At 44.4% G+C, this 8,390-nt stretch overlaps 1 pseudogene across 1 annotated transcript; it reads right to left on the bottom strand.

The window, feature by feature from the left end:
- Positions 1-6,814: 6,814 nt before the first annotated feature.
- Positions 6,815-8,114, bottom strand: LOC308437420 (D-3-phosphoglycerate dehydrogenase-like; annotated as a pseudogene). The gene has a single exon. The product of its transcript is annotated as a D-3-phosphoglycerate dehydrogenase-like (transcript).
- Positions 8,115-8,390: the final 276 nt, after the last annotated feature.

Genomic DNA, 8,390 nt, shown 5'->3' on the forward strand with positions numbered 1-8,390 from the left:
AAAGGAGGAAAGTAATAAAATACACCCCAATAAAAGAATTAAAGGAACCCTTGAAATTGCAGCAATGCTCCAAAATCAAAGAAATTAAAATTAAAATCTGGAAGCCCCTTCTGTAAGAGGAGAAGGGATTTGGCTGGATTTTGAAGTATCCACCAGGGGAAAAAAATACACAGAGCCATAAAGGAAATCATGCTTTTCAGTCTATTACCCCAGAGTAGAACCAAATAACACAGAATTGCACTCAGGTTCAAGTTCAACCAGGACCTTACTACTTCTGAGACCGAGTATCAAGGTTCCTGTCTCCAAAAAATGGAAGGTCAGCAGTTTCTCCTTCAAGGTCAGCCTTAGAACTTCAGGCAACAATAGGTGATGAAGAATGCTCATGGCTGTACAGTGGCTAAATGAATTTCATTCCCACAGACAACCTTTGGTTAATTTCCATGATGCCCTATGGCAGATACTTTTGAGAATGGGGGAAATTCAATGTCAGCATTAAGAGGGGCTCTTGAGACAAAGGATTGACAATCAGAGCCACAGAAGAGAGGCTCTGTAAAGGCTACGTCACACTTCCACACAGGTAGGCTACGTGGGAAAATTTGAGCCACAGAGCATGCCATAAAGACAACCACCACATCCAGCCATCTGGCCCACTGTAGAAGTTCTTTGTAAGTAAAAAGTGTTTGTTTTTTGCTGGTCATATTTGGATTGGAAATTTCGCTTACTGATAAGCTCATCACAATAAAATCGCTGCCAATTGGATGCTAAATATTCGATTAGCCTTTTTGCAAATCCCTAGACATTGAGAGCAGTAAATACATGATTCACATTCATGTACCACCTATTCTCTGCTGGTCACTTTACCGGCCACTCGTTCCATATCTAGTCAAACAAATGCTTGTACCAGCTCTTTCCTCAGATAACAGATCTCAAACATTTCACCTTCTTGGTCCCAATAGTGAAAGGGTCTGAAGGTCACTGAAGGAAGACCCCAGATTCAGATAGTACGCGAAGACAAAGACCCTTTATTCTGCAGAAACAACCAGCATGCTAGTTAACCATTTTTCAAAATGGCCACCCTAGACAAAGGTGAGCAGGCCTTCTTAAAGGGAATTAGAAGAATTTTCTAGAAGAATTAGGTATTCTAAAATTTTATTGGTGGGTACTAGGTTGTCACAGGGGTTGGCTTCTGCCTGGTGATCAATGGTCTGCATTTCTATGTCATGAATGCTTAACCATAGGATTAGATGGGGCTGCCCAGCACAGATGACCCAACCTGAGATAAGATAGGAAATGTGGAATTTTCATACATGATGTATTTTCATCATTTTGTCCCTCCCCCTTAACCCAGCTTTGTCCCTTTTACAGTCTGACATCCTTTGTCCTTCCATCCATCCCCTTATTATTTTCTTGTCCTTTTGTGTGTGACTCAATTAGATTTATTAAGATTTTTCAGAGGAGCATCATGGGTAAGGTTTAGGTTTCAGGAGAATGGGCAGTTTACCAGTGGCAACACCGTGGATGAATACACCTCTTTCTCCCATTAACCACTACCTCTGTACAAATCATCAGGGAGGGGTAACATCCAAGACCCCTATCCTTCTTCCATGACAGAGTACTGACAAGCCACATCTTGTGCAGATCCTGTAGAGGCAATGTCCACCACTAGAAATTTATGACAGCAATATCCACAACCCCAGATGTCAGTATGCTACATCTATCCACACATCCTCCATCTTTTAACATTCTTTCTTAGCTTCCTTCCATGACACTCCCTGAGCATTGGAGGAGGTGATGGTGGTAGGGTTTATAGCACCAGATGTGAATTCCTTCAGAGAATACAATGAGAAACGAGTGAGCCATCCATTTAAAAGTCTTGCCACTATTATGTCTATGGGCTCATCTTCCCTGAATGGTTTGTATTGTTGCGTATTCAGGGACCACTGCTGAGTAAGATTAGTCATGACAATTCTCTCCAAGTAGCCTGAATGATACTTTCTGGTACTATGAGTACTACTGAGTAGGAGCCAAGTTCCAGCTCTAGTTTTTTATGTGTCTTCATTAATAGGGTCTTACCATCTAGTTCTGTGGGAAACCAAGGGTGGTGACAATAACCTGTATTTTTAGATGGATTTAGGCGGTCATATGTCAAACATCTCATAACATATGTGTTCTGAGAATAGCCTTGTCTCCATCCAAACTCCCCTTAAATTGTATTTTATTTTGCAACTGGCTTATTACAATCCAGATTTCTTCATGACTTGTTCTTACTTCATTAGCTTTAGCTCACCCTTCCTTCTATATTTCTTCTTCATGTACTGAGCATCCCTCAACAATGGCTTGGACCTTTCCACTTGCAGTATTCTCCTACTTCTACTTCCTCAAGAGAATCTCTTTCTCCTCTCAATGGTCCCTTTCTAGTTTCCCAGACTTTATATATACAAAGTCCCTCATCTATGTGCATATATAAAAGTTAGCAGCTAAGATTCACATGTACAAAATAACATAAGGCATTTGTTATTCTGACCCTGAGTTACCTCATTTATTGTTTTCCAGTTCCATCTATTCTCCTAAAATTTTTATAATTTCCTTTTTGTACAGATGAATAAAATTCTATTATGCATGTGTGGTTTTTCATGTATGTACTACATTTCATTATTTATCCATCAGTTGATGTGATTCCATTCCTTGCTATTTTGAATCCAGCAGCAATGGACTCAGGTGTACAATAAATATTTCTGTAGTATTCTTTGGGTATACGCACAGGAGAGGTGTGTCTGCATCATATGGAAGTTCTGTATTGTTTTTCAGACACCCCTATGTAGATTTTACCTAGTACTCCATCATTTTATATGTCGATGAACAGTGAATAAAGGTTGTCCTTTCCTACCATTGTTCTAGCATTTATCATCTTTTGTTTCCTACGCCATTCCCCTGGGGTGAAATTGGACCCTCAAAGTAATAATTTTCATCTATATTTCCTGATGGCTGCTGTTTGTCTCTGACATTATTGTTTTTGTTTATTTTCTATAGTTGTTAACGTGTCTTTATTGAGACAGGATCTGATGCTGTAGCCCAGGATTTCCTGATAACCAAGGATTGCCTAGTACTCAATATTCAGCCTTCACTGACGTCTACCTCACAACCACCCTTATGTTTCAGCCTACACAATGAAATGCTACACAGCTACTAAAAACAATGACTTCATGAAATTCACACGCAAATGGATGGATCGTCCTGAGCGAGGTAACTCATGGTATGTATTCACTGATGAGTGGATATTAGGCAAAGAGCTTGAAATACCCATGATACAGCTCAAGAGACCACATGAAGCTCAAGAGGAAGAAACACCAAAGAGTATATACTTCAGTCCTACTTAGAAGGAGGAACAAAATACTCATGGGAGGTAGCAGGTGGGAGGGAGACTTGGGAGGAAAAAAGGAGAGGGAGGGAAAAAGAGGGGCAGTGTCAGGTATGAGAGGAGACAGGGATGATACCCAGAGGATGAGGAATTTGAACCGTGGTGTGTGGCAATGGGTATGGGGAACTGGGGAGAACCACCAGAAAGTCCCAGATGCCAGGAAAGCAAGAGGCTCCCAGAACCCAACAGGGATGAGAAGCTGAAATGCCCAACAAAGGGGAAAGAGAGCCTATAGAGATCATATTTAGAGGTGAGGCAAGGAGCCACCCACCCTTCTCAAAATTTTAACCCAGAATTGCTCCTGTCTAGGACAAAGAGTGGAGTGGAGACTGAAGAAAAGGCCATCCAGAGACTACCCCACTTGGGGATCCATCCCTTATGCAGCCACCAAACCCAATTACTGTTGCTGATGCCAAGAAGTACTTGGAGACAGGAGCCTGATATGGATGTCTCCTGAGAGGCTCTGACAGAGCCTTATAGATACAGATGAAGATGCTTGCAGCTAGCCATCAGACTGAGCACAGGAACCCCAATGGAAGAGTTATAGAAAGGACTGAAGGAGCTGAAGGGGTTTTTAACCCCATAAAAAGAACAATAATATCACCTAACCAGACCCCCCCCCCCAGAGCTCCCAGGAACTAAACCACTAACCAATGGGTATACATGGAGGGACCCATGGCTCCAGCTGCATATGTAGCAGAGGATGTATTGTCTGGCATCAATAGGAGGAGAAGCCTTTGGTCCTGTGAAGGCTCAATTCCCCAGTGTAGGGGAATGCCAGTGACTTGAGGCGGGAGTGGGTGGGTAGGAGGAGGAGCATCCTCATAGAAGAAGGGGGAGGGGTAAGAAAGGGGGTGTTCCAAAGGGAAAACATTTGAAATGTAAATACATAAACTATCCAAGAAAAAGAAACCCTAGTGTATTGACTTAAACAGTAATATCTTCAGTAACAAGGCCAGCACAAAGATTTATCATTCAACATTTGGTTTTGTATTCAGCCCTTTAACTCATCGACTCTTCGCTCTGAAACCCACAGTCAGAATTAAGTGGAAGAGGAAAGAATATGACCTTCCTTGCCAGCTGCTTCACTATCTCAAAGCAGCATTTAGTTCTGTTTCCATGGCTGCTGAAGAACATCAACTCTGATCTGAAATAGATCTTTATTCTTTCTGGACTTTCTAAAAACAAGTGCCAAGCAACATTCTATGGCTTTGCTATGTGTTTGTCATCTGAAATAAGTTCTTGAAAGCCATTTTTGTGGGTGATGTGTATGTTTTATGGGGAAAGTTTTTATTGAGATATTCTTGCCATGTTTGTTTTGGATTCTCTGAGCTCTAACTCACTCTTTTGATGTTGATCACCTTAGCAAATGTCTCCTGCTTTGCTGTTCCTTTGGATTTTGTAAGCTTACAATATGTTCACAAAGTCCATCCTGGCCAGATGTGTTTCTACATCTCCATTATATTGCTGTTATAAACGTTGATAATCTCTTGTCTATAGTTAAATCTTCTCTGCCTCATTTCATGGATATACACAGTTTTACTTTGTCACTAAAAGTGATGACTGAGATGTTGTTTCCAAGAAAAAAAAGTAACTTACACATCTTTGTAAAATCATTTGGGAAATCCATGAGCCATGTCCATGAAGTAATATGGGAGAAAATGAGTCTAAATTATTTCACTATTTGAGCTTTTTTTTTCTACCTTCATGATCACTGTCCTCCTTTCCTGGGTGTGCTGACTAGTCTTGTGTCAACTTGACACACAAACTCTAGTTATTTGAGAGGAGGGAACCCCAATTAAGAAAATGCCTGCATAAGACCCAGCTGAAAGGCCTTTACTTAGTGATTAAAGAGGGAGGGCCCATCCCATTGTCTGTGGTGTCATCTCCAGTCTGTTCTGTAAGAAAGCAAACCATGAGAAGCAAGCCAATAAGTGCCCCACCACGGCCACTGCATCAGCTCCAACCTCCAGGATCCCGCCCCTGACTTCCTCCAATGATGAACAGTGTTGTGGAAGTGTAAGCCAAACAAACCCTTCCCTCCCCAACCTGCTTTTTGGTCATGTTGTTTCAACAAAGCCATAGAAATACTACATAAGACACTGAGTTAGAGATACCCTTTCTAACCTGGTTTAAAAGAGTCGTTCCTAAGGATCTGCAGCTAAGAGATTAGAGTTTCAGAGGACCCAAGTTAGGTTCCCAGCACCCATGTCAGGTGGCTCCTGACCATCTGTAACTCTAGTTCCAGGCAATCAAACACCTTCTTCTGACCTCCACATGCACCTTTGTTCATGTGCACATAAACCCCTCACATGACATACACACATGCACACTACACATGATTAAAGGATAAGTCGTAAAAGCAATGATAATCTTTCATTAGAGCAGATATTTTATATTTTGTTTTATATTTCTTTGAAATTCTTTTTTGAGGTGGGCAATGAAAACTAAACCTGTGACATTAGATTTTTTTTCATCACTCTGAGATACACAATTCAAAGGAGGAAAGATTCATGTTGGCTCCCAACTTCCAAGGTTTTAGTACCTGGCTTGCTGGCTCAATTGCATTATTGTGGGCATAAGGTAGAGCATCATAGTATCAGGACTTCCCAGAGGCAAGCCGTTTGTCTCCACCTCATGGCATCTAGGAATAAGAGGAAGAGAGAAAGTAAGAGAATAAAGAAAGAGGGTGGTGATCAAGCCATGGGCCTGTACCAGTAGGCTTCGTCTTTGTGCATTCAACCCATTCAGGCCCAGCCCACAAGATGGCGCAGCCCATGTTCAAGGTGAATCCACAACTTTCAGTTGCTGTCCCTCGTGCCAATCATCTCTACAGAGACATACGCAGAAGTGTGCTTCGCCAGTCCCCCTAGTGTCTTGCGAACCAATCAAGTTGACCATTTAGATTAAACACTGAACCCATTCTGCAGTTGGATAATGCACTGAACAGTCACTTCCAGGCCTCTCCCACCACCCGGGCACTCGCGGAAGAATCGCGTGCCAAAAAACCAAGCTGTGTACAATTATTACTAACTGGCTGGAAGCCAACAGCTTGTCTGGGAGACCGATGCCAAATTTCCTGAGCTAATAAAAGCAAGAAGATGAGAAAATACAGTTTGGGACAAAGGTAAAGGGCTCAGCATGAGTGAAGACTGGGAACCCAGGGATGGCAAGGCAGGGGAGGAGGTGTGAAAAGAGGGGATAAGGCAAAGCTGTGGGCAGGGCATGGAAACAGACCTGTCAAGGATCCCAGAAAGTGCAACTGAAGTGCTCAAGGTAAGAAGAGACCTAATAAGGCACCTTGAGGAACAGCAATGCCATTGGGGGAGGGGAGGAGCTAGATTCTTTACTAGATATTAGCTCAGGCAGATGCCCCAGTTCTGCGATCTCCTCTCCCTACAGGTCACAGTGAGCGGGTTTCTTCAAAAGAATCTGAGGGGCTGGGACCGCTAGAACAGCTTTGTAGGGGGCACCTGCCAGGGCCACAGTCGGGAGGCATTCCCCACTGCCCTGCTCCCTGGGACCACAGAGCGTGGGACGTGGTGACATCCAGGCCAGCCTCTTTCACCAGTATCTTAGCATGCTTCTCTCAGAAGGCCAACAATGACTGCAGGGTGCAGGCGGGTCCCAGCATCCTTCAGAGATGTTCCTTGTGTAACCACCTGAATGGTCCCTTTAAGGGAGCCAGCCCAGACGTGCATCAGCGTGCCCAGTGCTTCTGCCAGACCAATCCAAGGCTTGGTGTGTGGAGAGAAGGCACTGGTAAGGGGCTGGGCTTTACAACTCCTGTTATAGATTTCCCGTTCACCATGTCTACACACTGGACTGCAATTTCCTCCCCCACAGCGGCTCTGGGTCTCCTTGGTGCTGGCTCCCAGGTGGGGACAGCTGATGATGTTCTCCTGATCCACTAAGGCCCGGTCCTGTTGGGGCCCTTCTGTAAACACATCCAGTGCAGCACCAGCACACTGACCAGCCTGCAGGGAACGGAGCAGAGCACCTTCATCCACAATGACTCTTCGAGCGCAGTTCACCACTCGCACGCCTTTCTTGCACTGGGCAAAGATGCTATCATTGAGCAAGCCTGTGGTAGAGGGCAGGAGTGGGGTATGGACAGTGTAGAAATCCCAGAGAGGCCAGATCTCCTCCAAAGGAGGCAGCGACTTCTGGAGAAATGATGGGGACATAGCCTACAGTCTACATTCCAAACTATGTTCGGGTGTCCACCTCTCTTCCAGTTCTGCCTAGGCCAAGAATTCCCAGTGTCTTCCCATCCATTTCTGTCCCCATGAACGTCTTCTGGTCCTATTTGCCATTTTTCATCGAAGCTGTCGCCTGGGGAATCTGCCTGGCCAGGCACATGATCATCCCACAGGTGAGTTCCGCAGCACTGAGGCTGTTTCCATTGGGGGTGTTCATGACTAGGATGCCCTTCCTCGTGGCATCCTCCAGATCCACACTGTCCACTAACCCTGCCCACTACCTGGAGCTTCTCTGCGGCGTTGATGACATCAGCAGTGACCTTAGTAACTGACCGGACGATAAGGGCTCCACAGTCCCGGAGTTCTGCTAGCAGCTACTCCTTGCTCACGTTCTGTTTCTCCACCGCCTGCAGCCCTCCATCTTGCAGGATCTCCCGGCAGCAGGAGTCCAGGCTGTCACTGATGAGTGCTTGGTGCAGATTTGCAAAGGCCATTGCTGGGGCCAGGCTTTAGAATCAGTTGCACTGGTGGGCAGATGTACTTAGTACAGGAAACTGCATGCAGGCTGGCTGCGGTGACTTGGCCCAACAATGCCATTTTAAGGAATGAAATCAGAACTCAAGCTAGGCAAGGACATCGAAAGAGGATTATCTGAGAAATATGGAGAATAGCAGGATATGCTATCTCAAAGAAAAATAAAGGTGAACACAAATAAGGACGAAACACTCTACCCAGGGGCAAAACACAGCGAGGACAGAAATAGCCACTGA

Source organism: Micromys minutus, assembly GCF_963924665.1.
Source record: "Micromys minutus genome assembly, chromosome: 26".
Classification (NCBI taxonomy): Eukaryota; Metazoa; Chordata; class Mammalia; order Rodentia; family Muridae; genus Micromys; species Micromys minutus.